The sequence below is a fragment of the Equus przewalskii genome, chromosome 17 (assembly GCF_037783145.1).
Source record: "Equus przewalskii isolate Varuska chromosome 17, EquPr2, whole genome shotgun sequence".
NCBI classification, from domain to species: domain Eukaryota; kingdom Metazoa; phylum Chordata; class Mammalia; order Perissodactyla; family Equidae; genus Equus; species Equus przewalskii.
Window position 1 is genome coordinate 30,223,856 of NC_091847.1, and position 26,185 is coordinate 30,250,040.

At 33.1% G+C, this 26,185-nt stretch overlaps 1 protein-coding gene across 23 annotated transcripts in view; it reads left to right on the forward strand.

Annotated features, from left to right (window-relative positions):
* MBD5 (methyl-CpG binding domain protein 5) overlaps positions 1 to 26,185 on the forward strand; it is a 423,339-nt gene that overhangs the window by 91,686 nt on the left and 305,468 nt on the right. Inside the window, exon 1 of one of the 23 annotated variants that reach the window (XM_008518676.2) lies at positions 8,687 to 8,728. The exons of the other annotated variants lie outside the window; for them this stretch is intronic. The gene's annotated coding sequence lies outside the window, so the exon portion shown is untranslated. Of the gene's footprint in view, positions 1 to 8,686; positions 8,729 to 26,185 lie in introns of those variants that run through there. 23 annotated transcript variants of the gene reach the window in all.

Here is a 26,185-nt window from a genome sequence, read left to right on the forward strand (position 1 = left end):
TTTTTTCTCATTCTTTGTTGTTCTATTAATTTGGAAATCATACTCTGTTTTTTCTTGGTTACCCTAGAAACGTTAACATGTGTAATTTTTAAATTATGTATGAACCTTTACTCTCTACCCAAACAAAAAAGCCTTAGAGCCTTTTAACTCTGCTCACCTTTTCCCAATTTATATATTTTTATTATATGTATTCTGTCATTTTTAGTTCTGTAAGAAAGAACTATCACTGTTTTATAATGTTAATATTGCTTATATTTACCACTTTTTTCCCTCTTGTCATTCCTCTGGCATTTCTGATATCCCATCCAGTATTATTTTTCTTTTGCTGGAAAGTATATTCGGTGAGGATATGAAAGTGATAAACCCTCTTAGTCTTTATCTGTAAGTGACCTTATTTCACTCTCATTGTTGGAAGAATTTTGTTGGGTCTAGAATTCTAGGCTACTAGTGAATTTCTTTTAGCCTGTTGAGATGTTATTTTGGTGTCTTCTGGTTTCTACTATTTATTTCAAAAATTTAATTATTGGTCTGTCAGTCCTTTGAATATAATTTATCTTTTCTATGTTTGCTTTTGAGATCTTTTCTTTTTCTTGTATTTTCTACAGTTTTGCTCTTGCACTATGGCCTCTACTTCCTTCTCTCTTTGCTAGAACTCTAATTCAGATATGTGTTAGATCTTTTCACAATATTTTCCATGCCTCTTTACCTCTCAGGACAACATTTGATGTAATTTGTTTACTTCTTTATTACAGTTCTCTGTTCCAGGACATAAACAGACACAAGAATTATTAAGTAATTCTTATTTCAGCTATATTGAAGTTACTGTTTAACCTGTTGATTGATTTATTTTACTTTGATTATTATACTTTGCATTTTTAAAAATTGTTTTCTTCCTTTTCAGTATTCGTGTTCTTTTCTTATATTGTTAAACTTTTTATTTCTTGAAACATACTAAACATATTTATATTGTCTCTGCAGTAATTCTAATACCTGGCAACTTCTTATGAGTGATTCTGCCATATATTTTTGTTTGTTTTACATGTAGTGCTTTGTTTTTTTATGTTGTAAATGATTTTTAAGAATCTTGAGCTGCTCATGTTTCTTTAAATTTTACATATGAAAATATTTTGATACCTGTGATGAAAGTGGGTTTTTCAAGGTTTACATTTGTTCCTATCAGATACCTGAGTATACTATTAGTACGATACTATTAATATAGGGCCACTTTATATTCTTGGCTTGAGGTTTTGTGTAGCAAATGAGAGACTGCAGAATTCAGCGAGAGTTAGCTTGTTGTTACAAATCCTCTGAGAGAACTTATTTTTTCCATCTACCCAGTGCCAAAGTTCTGTATAGGCAATTTTCCTTGCATTTCCTATAAGGAAAGCAGAGTATGGCATACTGCTTAAGAGCTTTGTCCCTAGACCCAGGCTGTCTGAATTTGCATTTTGAACAAATTACATCTCTATTCTTCACTGTCTTGATCTTTAAGATAAGGATTATAATGGTACTTTTTTATGTTTTTGTGAGGATTAAATGAGTTAATATCTTTGAAGCACTTAGAACAGAGTAAGTTTTATAAGTCTTTCCTTTTATTATCACGATCACCATTATTATGTGTAGTTTACTCTTATACAAAGTGAATAGTGCTTTGTGGTCCCAGTACTATGGAGGGTCTACTGTTGGACACCCCATGTTTTGAGGCCACAAAAATTAATGCTCAAGTTCAGCTGATTCAGCAAACATTCTCAAGGTAAAAGACAATTTAAGTGCTTGCCTTACCACTATGAATACCAGTCTTTATTTGGTCTTGTCCTCAGGCTTCCTTACTTTTTTTTGTTAGCTCATGGGAACATTTAAGAAATATTTTTTATATGTCTCATTTTATTTTAGTTGTTTTCAAGTGCTGCTCATGTTACAGGAAATAGAAGTCTCTAATACAGCTTGTAAATGGCAAAGCCAAAACTAAAATCCCAAATTAACTCTGAGGATGCACTTCAAGAAATAACTGGGCAAAGACATAAACAGACACAAATGTTTAAAATATTCAAAATCATTAGTAATCCAAGAAGTACTGATTGAAGTAACTGTATGGTTACATTTTTCTTATCAAATTAGAAAAGTAAAGAAGAAAAGAAAGAAAGGAAAAAAATGAAAGAAGGAAAGAAAGAATAAAGGAAGGAAACAGGATTTGAAACTCAAAATTAACCAGCATTCAAGAATCCAGATACCTTCGTATCTCTTACTGGCAAGAATGTTAATTGCTACAACTGCTGTGTAGAGCAGTTTGGCAATGTATATCCAAATTCTTAAAACATTTATATTTATGACACATAAATTCATTTCTAAGAATTTATAAAAAGAATTAAAGATACGCGCAGAGATTTAGCCACGAGAGTGGTCAATACATCACTTTATAGAAAATTAAAATACTGGAAGCAAGTAATTATCTCATAATAAGATAACGGATTGAGTGTAAAATATCCATATAATAAAATGCTAAATGGCAATTTTAAAGTATATTTATGCCATTAAAAGAAGTTCGTGATAATTTGTTGAGGAGAAACAAATGATTGCAAGCTAAAATATACAAACTGAGTTTTTAAAAACAATGGTGTGTGTGTATATATATATATATATATATATATATATATAACCATAATTAATCTCAAAGGTTAAAAGTAATAGCTCTTGGGAATAAAGTTTTAGGTGATTTTTAGCCCATTTTTATTTTACTTATTTGTATTTTCTACAATGATCTGAGCATCATTAAAAATATATAACATTCCATTAAATAAATTCTTAAATAAGAGTCATAATTCACAATGCCAGTATTCTGATACAAATGTTTACGTATTTTCATATTGGTTTTTCAATTCTAATGCTTAGGTACATGTATTTTCTGTAGTTAAGATTATTCTGTACATATATTTTGTAATTGCTTTTTCCTTTAGTATTTTTAAATTATTTTTCCATATTTCTACATGGTTTTTCAATTATCAATTTGATAACCACATTATAGTTTATTTGTTTAATTATTAAAATTTAATGTATTTTCTCCAATTGTTTAAATATTTACTTTTTTAGCACTTATCTATTGTAGCTAGCACAGCAGTTAAATAAAAATGATAGTTCTGAAGTTTATGATAACAGCTATAATTTATCAAGTACCTTTTTGTTGTTTCCTAAAAGTAATATTTAATTCCTAGAACAGCTCTGAGTTAGGCGTTATTATCCTCTTATTAAAGATGAAACAGATTTAAATAAGCTAACCAACTCATGGATTACAAAGCTAGCGAGAGGTTAAGCTAGAATTCAATTCAGATTTGTCTGATTGTTTTACTGATTTGTCTGAGCTTTTTCTGTAAGTGTTTCTAAAACTGTGTTCCATAATTAACAGGAAATATTAACAGGAATGAAAATTAGTTTGCATTAATTCTGTTTCCTGAATCTTATATCTATTTCAGGATTTTTAAGACCATTATCTTTTGGTTTGCAGTATTATTGTTAAAAAGACCAGTTACTTTCAGATTCTCACCTTGTGCCTAGGAGCTGCCCTTGTCCAATCTCTGGAAGCTTTTAAAATCTTCTCTTTTTCCTCAGTGTTTTATACTCTCTTAATTATTCACCTTGTTGTTTTTTTCTGTTTTCATCCTTTGACTTTGGTATTCCATTAGGAAATTTTTCATGTTTTATTTCTTTGATAGTTTCCTCTCTTCTAATTTTGCTGTTGTTGATAATGTTGTTGCATCCTTTTGGAACTCCTGTTATTTGGATATTGGACCTCTTAGACTCTAATTGTCTTATTCTAGTTTCCTATTGTTCATTTCTCTGTTGTTTTGTTCTACCTTGTAGAAGAGTTCTTCAACTTTATCTTTGACCTCTTTTTATAAATTTATGCTATTTTTTCATTTCTGATCTTTTTTGTATCTCTGAGAGTTTGTTTTCTATAGTTTCTGCTTCGTGTTTCCTGGATACAGTATAGTTTCTTACTTTTGTAAAGTTTGTAAATTTTTTTTTAAAGATTTTATTTTTCCTTTTTCTCCCCAAAGCCCCCCGGTACACAGTTGTATATTTTTAGTTGTGGGTCCTTCTAGTTGTGGCATGTGGGACACTGCCTCAGCATGGCTTGATGAGCGGTGCCGTGTCTGCGTCCAGGATCCGAACCGGCAAAACCCTAGGCCGCAGAAGCAGAGTGTGCAAACTTACCCACTCAGCCACAGGGCTGGCCCCTAAAGTTTGTTAATTTTTAAAGTTTGTTGAATTGTATCAGTTTCTCCAAGTTCACTATTTTTCTGTTTATATGGTTTGAATCCTGTCTCTGAGGGCTATGAGCAGAGCTTGTTGACTGCAAAGCTTCGCTGAGAGTTAAATGAGCAATGAACTGATCTCTTTGTTGGGAAATCACCAAATGTCAGTATCTCAAGGTATTTTACTCTTGGTCAGTTCAGATTACACAGGTATTTCCCAAGCTCCTGCCTCTGGAATAAAAGCCTGGGTACTAGCATTCTGGGAGTCAATCAATGGAAAGGGATTGGTGGTATAATAAATTTTTACTCAATCCCACTTGTTAAACAAGGCAATTTATTCCACGCTCAGCTCTTCTTGGTGTCTCATAATCTAAGGCCTCTCTGGTTCAACCTTCTAGAGAATAAAACTTCAGTCATCTACTTGAGTAGTCACCTCGTTCCAGAGAGGGAAGGAGATTGGTTTATTTGGCATCCTCTTTAAAAAAATTGTGAACAAATCCTTACATTTTTTTTTTATTGAGTTAATGATAGGTTACAATCTTGTGAAATTTCAGTTGTACATTAATGTTTGTCATTCGTGTTTTAGGTGTACCACTTCACCCTTTGTGCCCACCCCCCACCCCACCTTTCCCCTGGCAGCCACTAATCTGTTCTCTTTGTCCACATTTTTAAATTCCTCATATGAGTGGAGTCATACAGAGATTATTCTTCTCTAACTGGCTTATTTCACTTAACATAGTTCCCTCAAGGTCCATCCATGTTATTGCAAATGGAATGATTTTGTTCTGTTTTGCAGCTGAGTAGTATTCCATTGTATATGTATACGACATCTTCTTTATCCATTCATCTGTGGATGGGAACAAATCCTTACATTTAAAGCCCTCCCTATTGCACTCTTATATCCAGAAGTACCATTCCTAAGCTTTTCTGAGATTCTGCAATAGAATTGCTTTCTCTCTCTCCCCCTCCTTTCCTCCCTCTCTCCCTTTCTCCCTCCTTTACCTTTCTCACTCCTTGGGTTATCTGTAATTAATCCAATTTCCACTTTCCAAAATTGTAGTAACATCTTTTATCTGTTTTTGTCTCCTTTCTTGTTTTTTCCTGTAGTGTTATAATTTAAAAAATATATATATTTACTATCATTTAAATGCTGTTTCAGGAAGGAGTAGAGATGAATACATATTTAAGTCACTACTTTTAACTAAAAAGCTCATTTTATGGTATTATGGCCACCCATTCAAGAATATGACATTTTCTCCGTTTCTTTAAGTCGTAGTTTAAATCTCCTAATTAAGTTTCATTGTTGTTTTCATAAAGATTAAATGCACTTCTCGTTAAATTGCATTCTAAATAATGCAGTTTTTCCTTATTATTTGGAATTAAATCTCTTCCTTTGTATTTTCTAGCTAGTTATTACTTGGTGATATTACTTTAGTATAATTTATATCTGGAAAATTTATTAAACTCATTAGTTGTGTAATTTCTGTGCTGACTGTTTTAGATTTCATAGCATACAATCATTTCTTCAAAGTAATATTTTCCCTTTTTCTATGTTGTATCAATTCATTATGTTTCTTTTTCTGTTGTTCTGCATTTGTAAAAAGTATTTCAAAGCCATTTAAAATAATATTGGTATTATTAATATCCTTATATTATCCCTTAGTTTGGAGGGAATACTTCTAGTAGGGTTCTGCTATTGGATGTAATATTTACTTCTGTTTTGGAATAGGTCATTATTTTTAAAATGTATTTTAGGATGGGCTCAAACACTGAGGAGACATGTCCAAAGGACACAGAAGCCAGCTTTAAGGGGACTCTCTCTGGACAAGTTTGTGACAATTGATAAGTAATGATAGAAATGGATTCTAAAACAATGAATTAAAAACAGTAATCCATGAGTCCACACTGACATGTGAAAGAAATTAGAGAGAAGAAGAAGTGAAGGGAAAGTGCTTCTTTACAGAAGAATGCCAGCTAATAAACATACAAAGAATAATAAAAATAGAAAATCACCTTTTTTGTTTTGTTTTTGTTTTTGCTGAGGAAGATTCTCCCTGAGCTAACATCTGCTGCTGATCTTCCTCTTATTTTTGGACGTGAGCTGCCACCACAGCATGGCTACTAACAGGCAAGTAGTGTAGGTCCACACTCAAGAACCAAACCTGGGCCGCCAAAGTGGAGCATGCCAAACTTAATCACTAGGCCACCAGAGGTGGCCCAGAAAATCACCTTTATTTACATCAGTAACAATGATTGATTTAGGCAACAGTCACCAATTGATGCTAAAATTATTGGGTAAAAAACTGGAAACAGGGTATTCACTTGTTCTCAAAGTATCGCCTTACAGATTACTTACTAATTAGAAAGGAAAAGATACCTTTAAAATGGAGAAATCTGGCAGATATCATCTTAACCAAATGATTAAACTTCACAACATCAATACAGGACAGTCTCGCATCATTTGCCTTCTAATATGATGTGCTTTAAAAGGAAAAGATGCCAATTTTGTTATATTCCTACCAATAATGTTTAACCTAAATCTAATCATGAGGAATTAATCAGACACTCTCAAATTGAGGAACACTCTGAAAAAAAACTGACCTAGGCTCTTCCAAAATGTCAGTAATATGAAAAACTAACCAAGACTGGAGAATTGCTCCAAATGTAAGGAGAATGAAGATCAACTGGATCCTAATTTGAAAAAACAAAAAAAACCCAGCAAAAACAACGAAAGGTTAGGATGCTTTGGAGACAAATGGCAAAATGCAAATATGGGTTATAAATTATATCATATTAAGCATCAGTGTTAAATGTCCTGAAGGTGATAATTATAGTATCATATTGTGTGAAAAAATATCAGTGTTCTTAGAAGATACAAACTGAAGTTGATATGGGTCAAGTACCATAATGCATGCATCAAACTCTCAAATGATTCAGCAAAAAAAGTAGATATATGTGCACACACACACACACACACACACACCCATGAAGGGGGCAGGGCAAATGTGGTAAGAGGTTAAAAATTCATTAAACTAGGTGAAAGGTAGTTGGGTGTTCCATGGGCATACTGTTTCTGGAACTTTCCTTAAGTTTGACATTTTTCAAAGAAGTTGGAAAAGTGAAATGTATTTTTGTACTTTGATATATAACATCATAAAATTTAAATTTAGCTATCCTGTACTTACCACTAGATCTCCTTAGTAGTAATTTCTCTAACAGTTTGTTTTAGTTCATGGTTTTTTCAGCCTGTATAAGAAGTTGTTTGTGTGTGTATGTACACAATGCATTTGTAAGAACCTTTAGAGTCTCTACTGAAATCCTGTTCCCCAACAATCTCCTCGGCGTGTGTATTTTTTATTGGAGGTTCTGCCCTGTCATAAATATCATGAACTAAAATGTTCTTTCCTTCTTTAAAAAACCATACTGTTCATTAGCTTTTCTTGAAATGGTTTTCTAAAATGGCCTAACAAACCTTTGTACCAAATACTTTCTACTTGGTGCAAAATTAATGTCTTTGTGAATTTTTCACACATCGAAAAATAAAATAAGCATGAGGAATTATCACATGAGCCTCTTTGCAGTTTATGGTTTCCAGTACTTAATAAAAATAACAGTCTAAAGTGCTATTTCTTCTCTTTACAAATTTACAATTTTAAAATGCTTATCATTGAGTCATTATCTTCTTTCCCTTTGTCTATTTTGCCACCCAATTATAAAATTTTTATTTAGATCTAATTCCCATTGCATTCTGTTTATGACTTGTCAGTGTCATTGGGTCTATTATTATAATGCTGAACTTGAAAAAAAATCTTTCAAATAGACTCAGAAATCCCAGGAGGCCCAGTTCTGCCACTGACTAACTCAAACTCAGGCATCTGTTTGGTCTAACCTCTAACATCTAAACATCTGGATCTGTTTGATAATCTGAGAATTTCATTAGACCAGATAGGTAGGTAACAAGCCCTGATGTTACTTCCACTCCAGCATACAGTGAGTCAGCCCTCTTTATTGTGTGGCCCTCTTTACAGCTGTATTGTATCTGCAGCTGCTTACTCTCAAACTGTAGATAAAAAACTTGCTCATTTTGTCATACAAATTCTCTCCAACTCTAACACTTGAGGTGAGATTGGAGTTGAGAAATAGGTGGTATGACTTGCAGCTTCTTCTAGGTTCTTCTGATAATTCATTCAATGATCTAATGATCAATGCTTCACTTTTGCACATAAAGTTTAACTCTTAGATAATGACAGGTGCATTGTATTTCATCTGCTGGGAATATTGCCTTGTGTAAAACTTTCTTATTTTATATAGTACCTACTTTCAAAGTTGTACTATTGATATTTTTGGCATTTACTGTTAACAGCTTCTAATCTCTATTTAAAATGTTATTGACAACCCCAGTTTTGTTACAGGATAGAGGAGCTTAAAATGACATGCATTGAGGAACCTTTTCACTACCTCCCCTGTTGCGGAAGAATGTGAGTAGCCTCAATACATCTTATTTTGTTACGAACAGCCAATTTTAGCATGAAGGGCTTAGGAAGAGCAGGACAGGCTGGTGAAACAGGATTAGCAAATGATGTTCCCATCACTTTGGTTTTGTTACCCCGTTTTTCTTCTATGAATAATCTGAAGATGACTATGTATACCATATGGTAGACATAACGCAACAAACATTCTTTTCTATTTTTTAAACTAATCTTGTTATTACGAAGTTATATTATTTTCCTTTAGAAAATATAGAAAAGGAAAATAAATATCAATGCAATTACACCATTCGGAGATAAACATTTTGGTGCTTACCCTCCCAGATCTTCCTTTTTAGGGATTTTTATTTTTTAACTGAGTTTATATTGTATATGCCATTTTATTACTTAAATTTTTCATTAATATATTATAGACATCTTTTCAGGTTATTTAACTTTCTTCTGCACTATTATTATATATAGCTGTGTAATATTGCATAGTTGTTCCATGGCTTATTTAAACACCTTCCTAGTGTTGATCTAAATTTTGTATTATACTAGTACTCTGCTGACATTGATAAAATAAACATTTGGGCACAATTTCTTTTGAATAAAAAACATAATAGCTAGATCAAAGAAGATTGAAATTTTTAAATTTTTGATACATATTGCTCAATTCCTTTTTTTTGTTTTGTTTTGTTTTTTGCTGAGGAAGATTTACCCTGAGCTAACATCTGCTGCCAATCTTCCTCTTTTTGCTGGGGAAGATTTGCCCTGAGCTGATATCCATTGCCACTCTTCCTCTTTTTTGTGTGTGTGTGAGCCACTGGCACAGCATGGCCACTGACAGACAAGCGGTGTAGGTCCACACCCAGGCACTGAACCCAGGCCACCAAAGTGGAGCACGCTGAAACTAACCACTAGACCACTGGGGCTGGCCCTCAACTAATTTTTTTTGAAGTATTCTGTACTGAAATAGCTTAATGTAATTTTTAAAGAAGACTGATAAGGAAAGTGCTGGTTTAAACGCTGTCTGAGAACTCTAGATAGTCTCTTAGCAGGCTATAAAATTGTTGTTTAATGGTCTGGAGGTGAGAATAAGTTAGTTACTACCTGCTGTCCTTAGGAATAACATGTTAGGAATTTCCAATATAAATTAAAAAGTAATTAAAAAGTTACATAATTGTCCTGTGTACAGCATAGGACAATTTACTGATATATAAAAACTGTGAGCTTTTATAGGAGATCATTTGAGTAATGTAGATGTCCCTTCTTTTTTTCCCCAAATCAGGGTGTTTTTATTGCCTATTCTAAACAATAAAAATTATGTATGTTATTTTAAAAAATCTAATAGTACACAAATGTAAAAAAGCAGAAAGTAAAAATTCCTATCTATAATAATATTCTTTAGAGATATATCTGTTTATATAAGTACATATATAAGCATATATAGTTATATATATTTAATTTTTAAAATTCATACAAGTGAGATCATACTGTAATTCTGTTGTGCAAGTTGCTTTTTAAAAAATCTACCAGTATATTGCTAACATTCTCCCATATTACTACATATAGATTTAGCTTACTCTTTAATTCCTGCATGATATTACATGGTATGGATATGCTATATTTTAGTAAATAAATTTCCTATTGATAATTACTTAGATTATTTTCTACTTAATTACAAATAGTGAGTACACTTATTGTCTTGTACAAACATCTGTGTGTTTTATTATTATTTCCATAAAATAAATACACCTACAGCAGAGGAATTGTTTATTATTGGTAGAGTGCAGTGATAAAACTCTCAGTTATGGTATTAGAGCTTGAATCCCAGCCTCCACCATTGACGTACTCTGTAACTTTAGCAAGCTAATTGACCTCACTATAAAATTCATGTGAATCTTGAAGCCGCTTTATAGAATTATTGAGAATTCTGTATCCTCTCCTAATGAGGAAATTCATGTAAGGCAGTCACTCTATACCTGTTATACCTGGCACATAGTAGGCATTAAAATATCTCCATTGTTATAAATTGTCTTCTTTAGTGAATTTCCTATTGGTTTCTTCTGTTCATTTGTCTTTTGGATGGCTTTTTTTTTTTAATTTCTAGCAAAATTTTTTTATGTTAATATTTACTAGTCTCTTTGTAAGTTATAAATGTTTTTTCCCAATTTTTCATGTCTTTTGCTTTCGTTTATACCTTTTGCCACATTTAAGTTTTATACATTGTTTAGTCAAGTGTGTCAGTCTTTTGTGATTTCTGGTCTTTGTGTTGTGCTAAGAAAGGAAATCTCTACTGCAACATTATAAAGTTATCTTCCTATATTCTGTTCTAAAGATTTTATCATTTTTATTTTCTACATTTAAATACTTATCTCCATTTTTTAAAATGTGGTTAGTACTGCTCCTTCTCTACTCCCCCAGGGAACATATTGGAAATGCTAGGGTCCTTTTTGAGAAAGCACTGCTTGTATTCACTGTTCAGGAGCCAGGGATGTCTGCCAGATTCCTTTAGTGCACAGGACTTCCCTTGACAAAGAATTCCTGAGTCCTCCTTGACTTTGAAATGCCCTGCCAGACCTCTGAATCTTACCATTGCTTTCTGCCAACAACAAGCATCTGAAAACTAAACATGCAAGAATTATAGATAAAAATAGCAATGGATTTAGTCCATTGCTTCTCACATTAACTCAGTTTAAAAATAATAACACCTGGGGATGTGGAGAGATTCTAAGTTTCATGTGCCGGGAGAGTGTGTAGATTAGTGCAACTTTTTTGTTGTTTTGTTGTTGTTTACTCCTTTTCCATGGTAGTATATTCTTGTTTTATTGGCATAACACCTCTCAAATATAACTGAAAAAAAAATTAGAAAATCTTAATCACCTCTCCTATTCCTTGCATTATTTCTCTTCATTGGGTGCCATTTGCACAGCTTGTTCACCTTGGTCTTTCTCTTTTGAGCTGCTGATCCTCCTTTTATCCAGTAATCCTTATCTGTGTAGATCTCCATTAATAATATTGTTGCCTCTGTTGGGCTTCTTTAGCACATGGATAGGTCTAGCTACAGGGGTTCCCTGGCAGAAGCAGGCTGGGAAACAGTGAATTTTTATTACTGAATATGATAAACTTGTAGAATAGAAGTTCAGTCCTTTTCCATACATTACAATGGTCAGAAAAGTCATTGCTTGTTATTTTATGCCTTTTTATATAGTGTAGGTAAGAGAATATAGTTTGAGTTTATAGCCTTCTGTTGGTGAAAGTTTATTTAACAATAGTACCTAAAAGAGTTGAAAAAGACATAGCTTACAAATAATGTTTCATTAATATCGTTTCTCTCAGTTTTTCCTTTTTTTAATTTTTAAGTAATTACCCACAAGAGAAGCTGAAAAAAGGCATTTCTAGAATGTGAAAGCATCTTTGGAGATGATGAAAAGATACATAGCTGTAGCTTCTAGAGAATTTCAATAACAAGTACACAAATGGATTTCTTATGGCTGTTCATTTACTTTTTCAATTAAAAAAATGGAGTTTCTACAAAGGGCTAAGATATATTTAATCCAAGTTTGTAGTCTTTTGAGAGTCAAGTTTTACGTAGCCATAGAACTTACAATAGGTAGAAGAATGGACAAATTACATCACCTTCAAGTAATTTTCTACATATCATTTCTTGCAGCCAGACCTTGCATGGAACTTAGATAGAAATCAGTTGTTCAAGCTTGCCAATTCAGGATATATCCATATATTTTTGAAAGCCAGGTGAACAAAAGGTAAAGTTATATGCTTTTATAAATAATTAGAGAGCCTAACCAGAAAACAGACCTAGATGGGAAAGAATTCAACTCTACATAAAAGAACACCTGTATGTAAACCACCACCACTGCCACTGTCATCACATTTATTGAGTTTTTACTCAATCACATAGGCAATAGTCTATGTGCATTTAAATGGATTATCTCATTTAATTTTCATAAGAACTCAATAAGGTAGATACCATTATTCTCATTTCGTGGGTGTGGAAATTAAGGCACAGAGAATCTAATTAACTTGTTCAAGGCCTCATAGCTAGAAAAGAAAAGCCAATACAGACTGAATTAAAAATTCACGCTTGTGGCATGCTTCATCTTCGGTAAAAAAGAGTTTTGGATCTGCTCCACTACATGGGAAAAAAAATTAAATGAGTCCTGGGAAATCTTCACCATAAAGCATAAAACACCATAAAGCTTTTTGTCCTGCTCATTACTAGAGTAGGCATTGCGGGTATTCCACTATAGCACTCGAAGAATGGCCGCCACCAAATGCCCAGCACTTATCACTGTGCCAAGCTCATAATCAGTACTCAGTAAATATTCAGAGAGAATGAGTGATCCTCTGTAATAATGTTCCCATGGACTGACTAAAAAGATGAGTGACATGGTCTGAGTCTACTAAATAAGTTACCTTAAAAATGTGCCCCCAAGTTACAAAAGTGAATTAATTTGCCATCTTAAATTATTGCTATAAATCAATTATGTTTTCAAGAAAAACTTAAAAGTTAATCATTTTAGCCTTACAATGATTAATATTAAACCATTATATCTGATAATAGGTCAGTACTAGAACTATTCTTGCTTGGTGTTGGTCAAACTAGGGAACACATGACCGAAAGGATTTTAACCTTTTTATTCTCTTTCACAAAGGGGGCATTTCCCCAGGTCACCTAAGGTAGATTTCATTCACAAGTAATTTATATAAGGTAAAAAAGATGATAGTTAAGTTATTTTAACAGCTTTACTGAGATATAACCTATACCGTATAATTCACCCATTTAAAATATACAATTCAATGATTTTTAATATATTCACAGGGTTGTACAGGAATCAACACAGTCAATTTTAGAGTGTCTTAATTACCCTTCCCCCCAAAAAATCCATGTACCCATTAGTGATCACACTCTTTTCTCCCCCACCCCTACCCTAGTTCTAAGAAATCACTAATTTACTGTCTTTTCTCTATAGATTTGCCTATCCTGGACATTTCATGCAAATAGAATTGTACAGTATGTGGTCTTTCTGTGACTGGCTTCTTTCATTAACCATAATGTTTTCAAGGTTCACCCATGGTGTAGTATGGTGTAGTATGTATCCTAACTTCATTTTTTTAATTGATGAATAATACTTCATTATATAGATATACCACATTTTCTTTATCCATCCATCAATTGATGGACATTTGGGTTGTCCCTTATCAGATACATGATTTACAAATATTTTCTCCCATTCTGTGGGTTGTCATTTTACTTTCTTGATGATTTCTTTTACAACACAAAAGTTCCTAATTTTGGTGAAGTTCAGGTTTTTTTCTTTTATTGCTTGTGCTTTTGGCATCATATTTAAAGAAGGCTTTGCCTAACCCAAGGTCACAAAGATTTATTCGTATGTTTTCTTTTAAAAGTTTTATAGTTTTAGCTCTTATGTTAAAATCTATTATCCATTTTAAGTTAAAGTTTATGTTTGGTGTAAGGAAGGGGCTACTTTCACTCTTGTTAACATGGATCTTGAGTTGAACCCAGCATCATTTATTGAAAAAGACTCTTCTTTCCTCCACTGAATGGTTGTAGTATCCTTGTCAAAAACCAGTTGACCATACATGTAAGAGTTTATTTCTTTACTCTTAGTTCTGTTCTATTTAATGTACGTTTATCCTTATGCCAGTACCACTTTTGTTTTGATTACTTGAAGTGTGGTTCTCTAACTTTGTTCTTCTTTTTCAAGGTTGTTTTGGTTATTCCCACATTTCCATGTAAAACCCTAATCAGTCTGTCAGTTCTACAAAATTGCCAGCTGGGATTTTGATAGGGATTTTACTGAATCTGTAGATCAATTTCAGGAATATTACTAGCTTAACAATATTAAGTCTTTCGATTCAGAAATGTAGCATGTCCTTCAATTTATTTAGGTTTTCTTTAATATCTTACAACAGAAATGCTTTATGGTTTTCAAAGCTGAAGTTTTATACTTTTTAAAAAGTTTATTTCTAAGTATTTTCTTTTCATGCTATTATAAATGGAATTTTTTTGTTTCATTTTCTGATTGTTCATTGCTAGTAAATTGACATACAGTTGACTTTTGTCCTGGTCTTTTATCCTGCTATCTTACTGAACTCGTTTATTCTAATAGTTTTTTAGTGGATTCTTAGGATTTTCTATATATAATATCACGTCTTCTGTAAATAAGTATTGATTTACTTTTTCCTTTCAAATCTGGCTGTCTTTTCTTTCTTTTTCTTGTCTAATTGTCCTGACACGGAACTCCAGGACAATATTGAATACAAGTGCTGAAAGTCTTGTTCCTGATCTTGGGGGAGTGCATGCAGTCTCTCACCATTAAGTATGATGATAGCTGTAGGTTTCATAAATGCCCTTTAAAGGTTGAGGAGGTTCCCTGCTATTTCTGTTTTGTTTAGTGTGATGTTTAAATTATTGAATTAAAAATACTTATTCCTCCATTTTTACACTGTATTCAACGTTTTGTATTTTAGAATCCACATCATATGGACATTGCAGTAACTAAAATATCCTTCAGTTATATTAACAGCTCTTCTACTTGCTATTAAACACTGCTTCTACTTTCTAGTTGTGTGAACTTGGGCAACTTTAACTTCTGTGCACTTGAATTTGCTCATCTGCAAAGATGAGTTTGATTGATTTTAGTACCTACCTTATAGGGCCTTTTAAAGACTGGACTATTTACAAGTAAAGCATTTAGAATAGCAGTTGGCCCCATTGTAAGAACTAATATATCTTAGTTGTTATTAAGAATGTGCATCATTTATGCATGAATTAATCTCACTATTTTTTTTTTAACACATACAGCTTATTTAGAACACATTTCTTTAAGAAAATAACATTTTATTCAAAGCTTTATTTCAATCTCTTGGGTTTTTTGGGTCTTTTTTTAAACAACAGTAATCACATATTTCTCTTAGTAGAAGAATATTCAGGCAAACTTGTCTAAGGCTACATATCTAGAGCCTGCAAAATCAGGTAATACAAGACTCAGAAACCCTTGTCCAATTTTTGGGAAGTTTTTAAGTTAGTTTGGTTTGTATTTATTTATGCCTTGCCTGTTTCTACAGAAGACTTTAGTTCTTCAGATCATGTGTCTTTTAAAATGCCATGTACCATGTCTTTACAAAAGCTTGAGAGGCATCATCCTGGGTTTGATACTTAGTTAGTTAAGCTACTTTCATAGAGAACATGAATGAATAGCTGTGAAAAGCAACACATCTTGCCATGAGGGACTACGTTCATTAAGGACATCCTAAAATTTAAAAAATTAAGTTTCTAGGCTTTTTATATCAGAGTAAAAAAAATCATTTTGTATTCTGAGAATTCATTTGGACAAATTGAAAGAAAGGAGACAAATACAATGTTTTCTTATTTCCTGTTGTTATGAGTTACACATAGATCTGAGAAGAAGTTTCGAAATGAAATTCTTTGGATTCTTTGGAGTCAACCACGAGAGCATCAGTTTTAGCATGGTAATTTCCTTAGGTTATGAACAACCATTGCATATGATTTACTCTCATCTTATAAAATGTGAATACTATTTTTAAATTGTTCTTTCAGCTACCTAGAAAAACTCTACAATTAACAGACCTCACCACTTTTGATAGGAGATAAATTTTAGCACCAGCAGCCATTTGAGTACAACTCCAAATACAGAGGTAAAATGATGTAAAGACCCAAAGCACTAAAAGTAGATACCATGAAGCTCTTGTGTTAAAGCAATTCCCTTTCTCTTTAGACCCTCACTAACTCTATTGACTCTTAACATGGTTTTCTAGTTGTCCAGTACAGAAAAGCTTAGCAATACCAGAATATAAAGATTTGTAGGAGTATTTGAATAGAAAACAGATGACCTCTGTTTAAAGAGGAAGCTAAAAAATTCCTCTTACAAAATGGTGAGATACAAAATGATACTATGACACTGTATTGTAATAGATGGACTGGGATTATCAAGTAAAGTTAAAATTATTCTTTACCTTTGTACTTAGGATGGCAGGAATGTGAATAGTATATTTTAAGATGCTTTTCTTCAGAAGCGGTTAATTTTTTTAAAGGTAGATGTTTGAAGAGGTAATATCAGTTACTTATAAAATTAGTTATGTCAAACACCTGCTTCCTAAAAACTGCATAAGTGAGGTATTTTATTTTCTTAACTTTTTCTCAGGATAGTTTCATGAAAATATTTACCTTACCTATTCATTAGGTTGACTATCTTTTTCCTGTAATTAGTAAACTATGCTATGTTAGACTCAAAATGTCAAGTAAATGGTCAATAACTATGTTAAATGCAGTGGATGTGAAAGCAGCCTTTATAAACTGTGAAGTGTTATATAGAGTTCATTCTTGGCCATTTTCATCACCTTTAAGGCTATGTTTTACTACTCTATGTCTGTTAAAGAAGAAGTTTAGTAATAAGAATATGAGAGAGAATATATGAGCTAAATGACTTGACCAAAGCAGAGAAGACTAAGGGTAGACAGATGGAGGTGGGCAGTGGAGAGTTAGGCAGGATGTAGTGAGTACTAAGGATATGAAATTTTGTGGTCTCATCAAGTGCTGCTCTTCTCCTTAGCTTTTACCTCCAATTCTAATGTTTCTTTGAAGTCTTTCTCTTGTTGATCACATATGCAGATGTATAATAAGTACTTATTAAATATTTGTGGAAATATTAAAAACTGAAGAGTTTGAGCTTTATAGTGTGGGACGTTTTTCAAATTTTTAAGTTAGTAAGTCTATGTTTTAGAAAAATGAGTTTAATATGAATTGACATGGGGAGATTAGAAACAGAGAACTCCAAAAACTATTATAATCCAAATGAGAGATGTATGCAAGATAAGGGGCTTTGAAAGGGGGAGAATGTTAGAAACAACATAGGTATAACTTCAACACTGTTTGCTGACTGGCAACTCCCTTGATTGGGGACCTTGGAAAAAGAATAGGAGTCAGAGGTGATTCTGAGGTTTCTAGCATGAAAGTTTATGATTCAATAACCAAGATGTAGAACAATTGTCAAAGTAGGATTGAGAATAAATAAGATCTGTTGTATTTGAATATGTCCATTGTGTACTGACTATGTGAGATCCACAAAGAAATGTCTACCCGACAACTGGTAATAGACTATTTCCAGTTTTATTTATCTACTATTCACATGTGAGAAATGAGGCCTAAGGAACATATAGATGAGCTGACACCATTAAATAAATGAAGCCTCCAAGGGAGGTATCTGTGTAGGAAGAAGACTGCTGAGAACTGAAAATAGGGAAACATGTTGAATTAGGCAGTAGAAGGGGATCCAGTGAAGGAGATTGGATAGAACATGTAGGAAAGTAGAGACTCAAAAGAGGGAAGGATCCAGCAAGACAAAGAACAGATCACTTCAGTGATGGCAATTAATGCAAATGTCCTTAGTGATTTTTTTTTTAAGAAACTTTAATTTCAAGAGTAGTGTGTTTTATTATTTAAAAAAATTACTGCAAAATCAAAACTACACTAAGTTATCACCTTACACCTGTTAAAATGGCAAAAATATCCAAAACAAAAAGTGACAAATGTTGGAGAGGCTGTGGAGAAAAAGGAACCCTCATATACTGTTGGTGGGAATGTAAACTGGTGCAGCCACTATGGAAAACAGTATGGAGATTCCTCAAAAAATTAAAAATAGAAATACCATATGACCTAGCCATCCCACTACTGGGTATCTACCCAAAGAACCTGAAATCAGCAATTCCAAAAGTTCCATGCACCCCTATGTTCATTGCAGTGTTATTTATAATAGCCAAGACATGGAAGCAACCTAAGTGCCCGTCAACTGATGACTGGATAAAGAAGCTATGGTGTGTGTGTGTACACACGCATACACACACACACACAATGGAATACTACTCAGCCATAAAAAAGGATAAAATCGTCCCATTCACAACAACATGGATGGACCTTGAAGGTATTATGTTAAGTGAAAAAAGCCAGATAGAGAAAGACGAACTCTATATGACTCCACTTATAGGTGGAAGTTAAACATATAGGCAAAGAGAACTGATTGGTGGTTACCAGGGGAAAAGGGGGGGTGGGGGGAGGCCACAAAGGGTGAAGTGGTGCACCTACAACATGACTAACAATAATGTACAACTGAAATTTCACAAGGTTGTAAACTATCATAATCTTAATAAAACTTTAAAAAAAATTACTCTAAGAGTTTTAAAAGATAGAGAGTGAAAAATAAGTGCTCTTTCCCCACTGTGTTTTTTCCTGAGGTATTAAATATTATGTTTCTTCTGTATCTTTCTAATCATTTTTCTTGCATATAGAAGGATTACTGTACTTCTACTATTTCAAATACAGAATTTTTCACCTTCTAATATTTTTGAAATTAGTATATTTCTTACAATTGGTGTGTATGTTAAATTTAATGGATTTTTTCCAGAAATATTGGTATTAAATGAATACCATCTGAAAATCAAGGAATAGAAAATATATATAAATCAGTTAAAAAGATAAGTATATATATAATATATCAAATCAAGAAATTGTAGTTATCTAAATATAAGAAATATATATGTGTAAATAAAGGACATAGAAACACATATAGTCCCTCTTTATACACAAGTGGGATTAAGACTATATACATATTGTTAGAACATTAAAGATGTTTTTGAAATATAGGAATTTGTATGTATAAAATTACCGTATTTCATCAATTTTTATTCATCAGTAAGAAAGAAGCACTTTTTCTTATTTTAATGTCTCTGTATCCACATTATATTTTACCATTTTTAGCATCTTAGACTCAATAAAAATACAGTAATTAATTCTTTCTCTTGACTGCACATTATTCCATGATATGAGACTTTCGTAATTTTTTGACCAGTTCCTTGTTTACAGATTAGGGATTTTTGTTGTTGTTCATTATGGTTTTGGTTTTTGTTTTGTTTTTAACTTTTTATCATTACCAAAAATGGCTTAATGAGCATTCTTTTTCTACCTTAAATGTTGTTTATTTCATTTTATATAAGTGCTTATAAGCTACATTGCTAATTTGCATAAATTATTAGAATAGTGGTGAGCATCTGGTTTTTGCCTTTTTCTGATCCATTCTCCATATTGAAATCATAGTCATCTTTCTAAAAGGTCAATGTTGATCATGACAGACATACAATGTATTATATAAATTCTTATGATATTCTCTCTGCTTGAAATACCCTTCCCAAATTTTTACTTTTCTGCTCAGACTTCAGGATTTGTCTTTGATGTCCTCTTGGAAGACTATCTTCAACCTCAAAGGTGTCTCCAGCAGAGCCCAACAGCATCCTCTGCTTAACTCCTTTCAACATTTATCATATTGTACGGCAGATGCCTTATTTATTTTTCTATCTCTTGTATTATACTTCCTTAAGGTCTAGGCCTATAGCTACCACAAGGAATGGCTGCCACTTACTCGGTCAGTAAATATTGAAAGGACGAATAATTCTGTGAAGTGTTCTAAAAATGTTTCTAAATATTTTTTAAAGATTAACTATGAAAAGTTTCTGTTATGCTGAAAAGGAAAGTAAAAAGAGAAATTTAGAGAGCTATATGACTAGCTTAGAAGGAAAATGAAAAATACGTTGCTATTACAAGTACATGCTTTCTTCTGTTTTTAGCCATCTTTACAGGGAAGCAGTAACAAAAATAAAAATAGAGGGGCCGGCCCAGTGGTGCAGTGGTTAAGCACGCACGTTCTGCTTCAGTGGCCTAGGGTTCCCCAGTTCGGATCCCGAGTGCAGACATGGCACCGCTTGGCAAGCCATGCTGTGGTAGGCATCCCACATATAAAGTAGAGGAAGATGGGCACAGATGTTAGCTCAGAGCCAGCCTTCCTCAGCAAAAAGTGGAGGATTGTCAGCAGATGTTAGCTCAGGGCTAATCTTCCTCAAAAAAAAAAAAAAAAAAAAGTTCAAGAAATCTGTTATCTACCCCAGGGCATTGAGAAGTGTAGGTCAAGAAGTAGCTACCTTTACAAAGGAAAAATTACTAAAGGATTTGGATGAAGGAATATAATTTTAATTATTAGATGGCTAAATACCTCCCTCCATATGTGATAACCAGAGTGTTCATGCTCTCTCTCACTATATATAGTGAGTGCTTTCTCCCAGGTGCTTCCTTGCCATACTCCATACACACCAAAAGGAAAAAACAAAGCAATCCTTTGTACTTAACATTTCTCAGAGTGAGGTATTGTATGAATTACAGCATTACGATGTATGAATTACAGTGTGTACGAGGAGACCTCCTCCTCGTACTTGGGCGATTTTAATATAGGAACAATGATAATACCATCTTTTTCCCCAGCAGTTTATATTTAAACAGCTATTGATAGTTTCTTATCCAACGTGACTCCATGATGGATAGTAGTCACATGTACCACACATTCCTTACTCAAAGAAAGCATGTCAGAACGCACTTAATTGAAAAAGAGAGAGAATATAATTTACAGTATAAGGGTAACGTTGAGCACTCCTTAAATTAAAATTAAAAATGTTTTAGTAAGATAAGTTAAATTAAAGATAAATTTGAAAAGAATATGTAAAAATTTTTTTGCAAACTTTAGTACTTCATTATTAGTAATAAATTACTGTGACAGTTGAAAAACTATGCTCTAAAAAACGTGTCTACATATATTACTTTACATGCACATAATATATGCAATATTTATATTATTGATCCATATAATAGCCCTGTATTTTTGGAAGAAGAAGGCTTGGTATCCTGAAGGCCAATGACAGTTGTCCAAGGTCACACATTAATTAGAGTTGAAACAAACTAAGTCCCAAGTTTCTTGCTTCATGGACCTATTCTCTTTCCTTCATACCTATACATTGCCATGTAATGGATTGGCAGTGACAATCAGTACAAAAAAGTAGTGCATAAATTTTCATATACATATGTATGCATGTATGTATATGTGTGTGTATATATATATATATCAGCGTGTATGTATATGAAAATTTATGTATATATATGCATGTATTGCCAATGAGTCGCTCTTTAAATATCTGAAAACTTCTACCAGCAGCAAATATCTAAAGCTTAACCTCCATCTCTGTCTTAGAAAAACCTTAGTTAAAATTAAGGAGTTTCGTTTGTGTAAAATGTTTGCACTTACCCTTAGTCAGTATACCAGCACAGTTTCTGTTTCTTTAAGGAAAAAAACCTGGCATCTGATGAAATGTTCCTATCAGTGCAACTGTAATATTTAGCACAAAGTTTTGGTCTTGTAACTGTTGAAACTTTAATTCTATTTATTTTAAACCAGCAATTTCAAATTGCTTTTTGTCATTTTATAATCATCTCCAAAATGCCTTTACCCATCCAACCCCAATTTTAAAGATCCAGCACTCCAATAGAATTAAAAGCAGCAAAGAGGTGTTAGCAGTCCTGAACAAGAAGACGGAACACAAGCTGTGGCGGAAGGAAACTTAAGGAACTTCCTAAGCGAAATAGTGACCAGATCATAGTCTTAAGTCTGAAAACTTATAGGCTCAGTGGAAGAACAGCTGATACATTGTACTGAGAAGGTTGTCAGTGAATTGAAAGTATCACTGAGCATTAAGAAAAAGGAACATTTTGTTGGTAATAAGTTTTAAGAATATGGCAATTGATGAAAATGTTGAAATCTTGGGGTAGAACTCATTAGTTCTACGTCTGCTTAGCTTTTTTTGGCTTTACACTACAAAAGTTGATAATTCAGATATTATAAATATAGTTTACTGGGCTGGCCCGGTGGCACAGTGGTTAAGTTCACACGTTCCGCTTCTCGGTGGCCCAGGGTTTGCCAGTTCAGATCCTAGGTGTGGACATGGCACCACTTGGCAAAAAGCCATACTGTCGTAGGCGTCCCACATATAAAGTAGAGGAAGATGGTCATGGATGTTAGCTCAGGGCCAGTCTTCCTCAGCAAAAAGAGGAGGATTGGCAGTAGTTAGCTCAGGGCTAATCTTCCTCAAAAAAAAAAGAAAAAAAAAAAAATATATATATATATATACACACATAGTTTATTGAATAGGTGAATAGGCAAATACAGAATTTGGTATTCATATTTATTAAATAATATGGTAATTCAGTTTTTTTTTCTTTCTGTACTAACTTTTATCTATAGAATACTTAAACATTATTCAATAGCATGCTGAAATTTGGACTGCCTCCCTAACTGACACCTTTAAAATTTTTGAATTAATACGATTTTTCCATTGTTGAAATGTTTATGATTCAAATTCAGTTTTCAAATTTACGTAATTTTGTGACATTACAGACATTTTGGTGGCTTCTGTAGGCTTTGCAATAACTCCATTATGGAACCATGGATCTATAAGCAAAATCTGGACATTTAGGGAAATAATAGTTTCAAAGCCCAAGCATTTTGTCGTAAAAGAGAGGATTATAGCCATTATTACTATTTTGAAAAAAATGTTAATACATTATTTTAAGAAAATGTTAAGTTGTAGTTAAATTGATTAAATAAACTTCGTCTTCTTGTTTCTCCTGACAGCTCTCAATTCTTCCTACGTAGTACATTAGAAACACTGTACTTCTAGAAACTGACACGCTATAACAATGACCCTGTACACCTCAAATGCCTCTAGTGTATCATTCTTTTATACATTGGTACAGTAAGTGATGGTCTAGGTAAATGAAACCATGCAAAATTATTTCAATATATTACTTACTATGACAGGGAAATTTCTATTTGTTAGCATACAAACATCTAGAAACAAGCATGTGGAAAGTGTTCAATAAATTTGAAACATTTGTTTGAGATTGTCTGACTAAAAATATAAGCTTTGTGATATAAACAAAATTCACTCTGGGAATTCGAGGCTCCTATCTCACAGACCAGTTAAATTATCATACCAAAGAGATACTTTAAGACTCTTGTATCAAGAAAGACAGGTGTGTGTATTAAGACATTGTAGAAGGAGAAAACAGTGGTGTTAAATGTAAGTCTCCAATCCGAAGTCCAAAGGATGGACATGCCAAATTGCAGACCTTGATTTGCAGTCCAGCTCTTCCTCATTGTAGCATGCTCCAGGGTGAGTAGCAGCAGGGATTTACTCAATGATGGTTAATGATTCTCCTGGGCAAGGTTAGGCGAGACTGGCTAATATGTCATGTATTTTAGAAAGCTCACCAGTAGTGATTAGAGTCAAAATAGTTTGGGCACTTTAATAAGTAAAGCTTCACTTACCTGAAAACTGCATTCATCCGTAACATCTCCCTTCCTCATAATAAGAGATGAATGAGAAGTTCTTTGTCATAAGATGCAGTATAGAGGTCAATCAAAAGGACTTATTTTGTTGCTGTTTTTTAAAGAAGATTTGTGGGTCAAGTTATAATTGCAATGATCAATTGTCCATGTCCTAAAATAGAAATCAATTAGAGCTTATTGGGTGAAAAGACTGTTGATTTTATTGTCTTTACAAATATTAGACTCCGAGAATTTTGAATTCAGGGACTCTCTGTTGGTCATCTTTATATAACCAACATCTGGATACATTGTGTGACATGTAATAAGTGTTCCATAAATTTTTAATGAGTAAAGGAAAGAATGGCCTTTCTATGTAGGTAAGATAGAAAATCTATTTTAACTTAGCTTTAAGGGTATTTTATTTCTAATATAGCTTCTAGTTATAGCTGTTTATTATAAAGGACTACTTTTAGATTCTTAGAAGTGAGTTTCTTAAAAATGGAGATTCTAGAGGGCTTAGACCCCAGATTTTCTAATTCAGTAGATCTGGGATAAGGCTGAGGAATCTACCTTTTATTAATAAGCACTAAGGGTGATTATTTTACAGGTATTAAGTGAACCATACTGAGAAACACTGCACCCAAAGCTGTATCCAGATAATACCTGAACTGCCACAGCCATTCTCTTTTCTTTTTCCAGTTTGTATGAAACCTTAGCTTTCTTTTTCAAGCATAATACTGTATTATTTTTACCCAGTCTCCTATAGTTTTGTATCTAACAAAATGTGGATCCTGGACCACCATCAGCAGCATCAGCTGGGTGATTTAATAAATGAAGCATTCCCAGGTAGAGGCTAAGACCTACGGAAGGCTGTGGGGATGGGGTCTAGTAGTCCAGTGATGTGATGGGCCCATGCAAGTGGCTTCTGATTTACCTCTAGATTATATTAGGATTATGTGATTATATTAGAATATTATCATAATCACAGGCTGAAAGGCTTTCTTTTTTTCCTCTCTCTGCTCTTGTTTATATAGATGCCTTCATCTATCCTCACACTCTATTTGAGGCTCCTCTGTCTGTAAGCGTCCATGTGTACCATTTACATTATCACAGTGTCGTTCTTTCTATCTAGTAGGAGAATGCCATCTTCTTTATACTCAAGAAATGTAGGGCCTAAGTGGAGACATTGTTAACTCATCCTATCTGGTAGCTATTCTCTCACTTTTTAGGGTACTCTCCATATTATTGAGTTGTCCCAAAGACCAAAGAGTTAATATTTTAGAGAAGCTGTTTATCGGTCATTTTCATATTTGTTGTAACATAAAATCTAATTCTAACCAACATCTTGAACAGTGCCTGGACCTAAAGAAGCCAGGCAGTATTTGTTGAAGGAATAGAGAAAAGAGAAGAAGGAAGTTAGGAGGGTTGAATGATTGACTTGTTTTTCTATTTCCCAACCTGCAATTGTTTAGGGTTTTTTCTTAAGGGAGTAAGGGGCATACCAGGCAGAGATAGGCATGTTTACAATAGCCAACTAATAAGAGGAAATAGGAAGATATTATAAAAGATTAAGAAATTAAAAAGCATGGTCATATGGGTCCTACTATAATAAGGGCAAATAGTACTGCACTCATTGACAGTTAAGTTCACCGCTATAATTAAAGCACATTCACTGAACTTGTTAAACAGAAGAAATCCCAATTTTCATAAAAGTAAACTTGCATTATCAAGAAAAGTTATATTATTCTTTAAAGTTCATTCTGTTAAGAATTTAGGAAAATATATTGTGTGTATTTAGAAAAATTCCCTTAAATATTTTAAATGGTGAATAGAGTCCTATGTTATAATTATCTGGAAAAATTTATTTAAAGTTTATTTAAAGTTTCTAATTCCTTGATGGTTCCCAATGAGTGAGATGTTACTGTATCTTTTTAGCGTGATGACCTTTTACCTAAGGAATGTGTGTGTGTATGTATGTGTGTATGTGTCTTTTTGGTTGCTATTAACTAATGACTGCTTTGCACATTGTCAGTTTAGAGGTAAATGTTTTTGATAATTGACTTTTAGAATATTTTAGAGGAAAGAGCTTTGAAGTCAGATTTGAGCTAAGACTGCCCGTGTGACCTCTCCAACTTTATTTCCTTACTAGTAAAACGGGAATAATTATGCTCGCTGCATAGATCGATTTTGAGGACTAAATGGG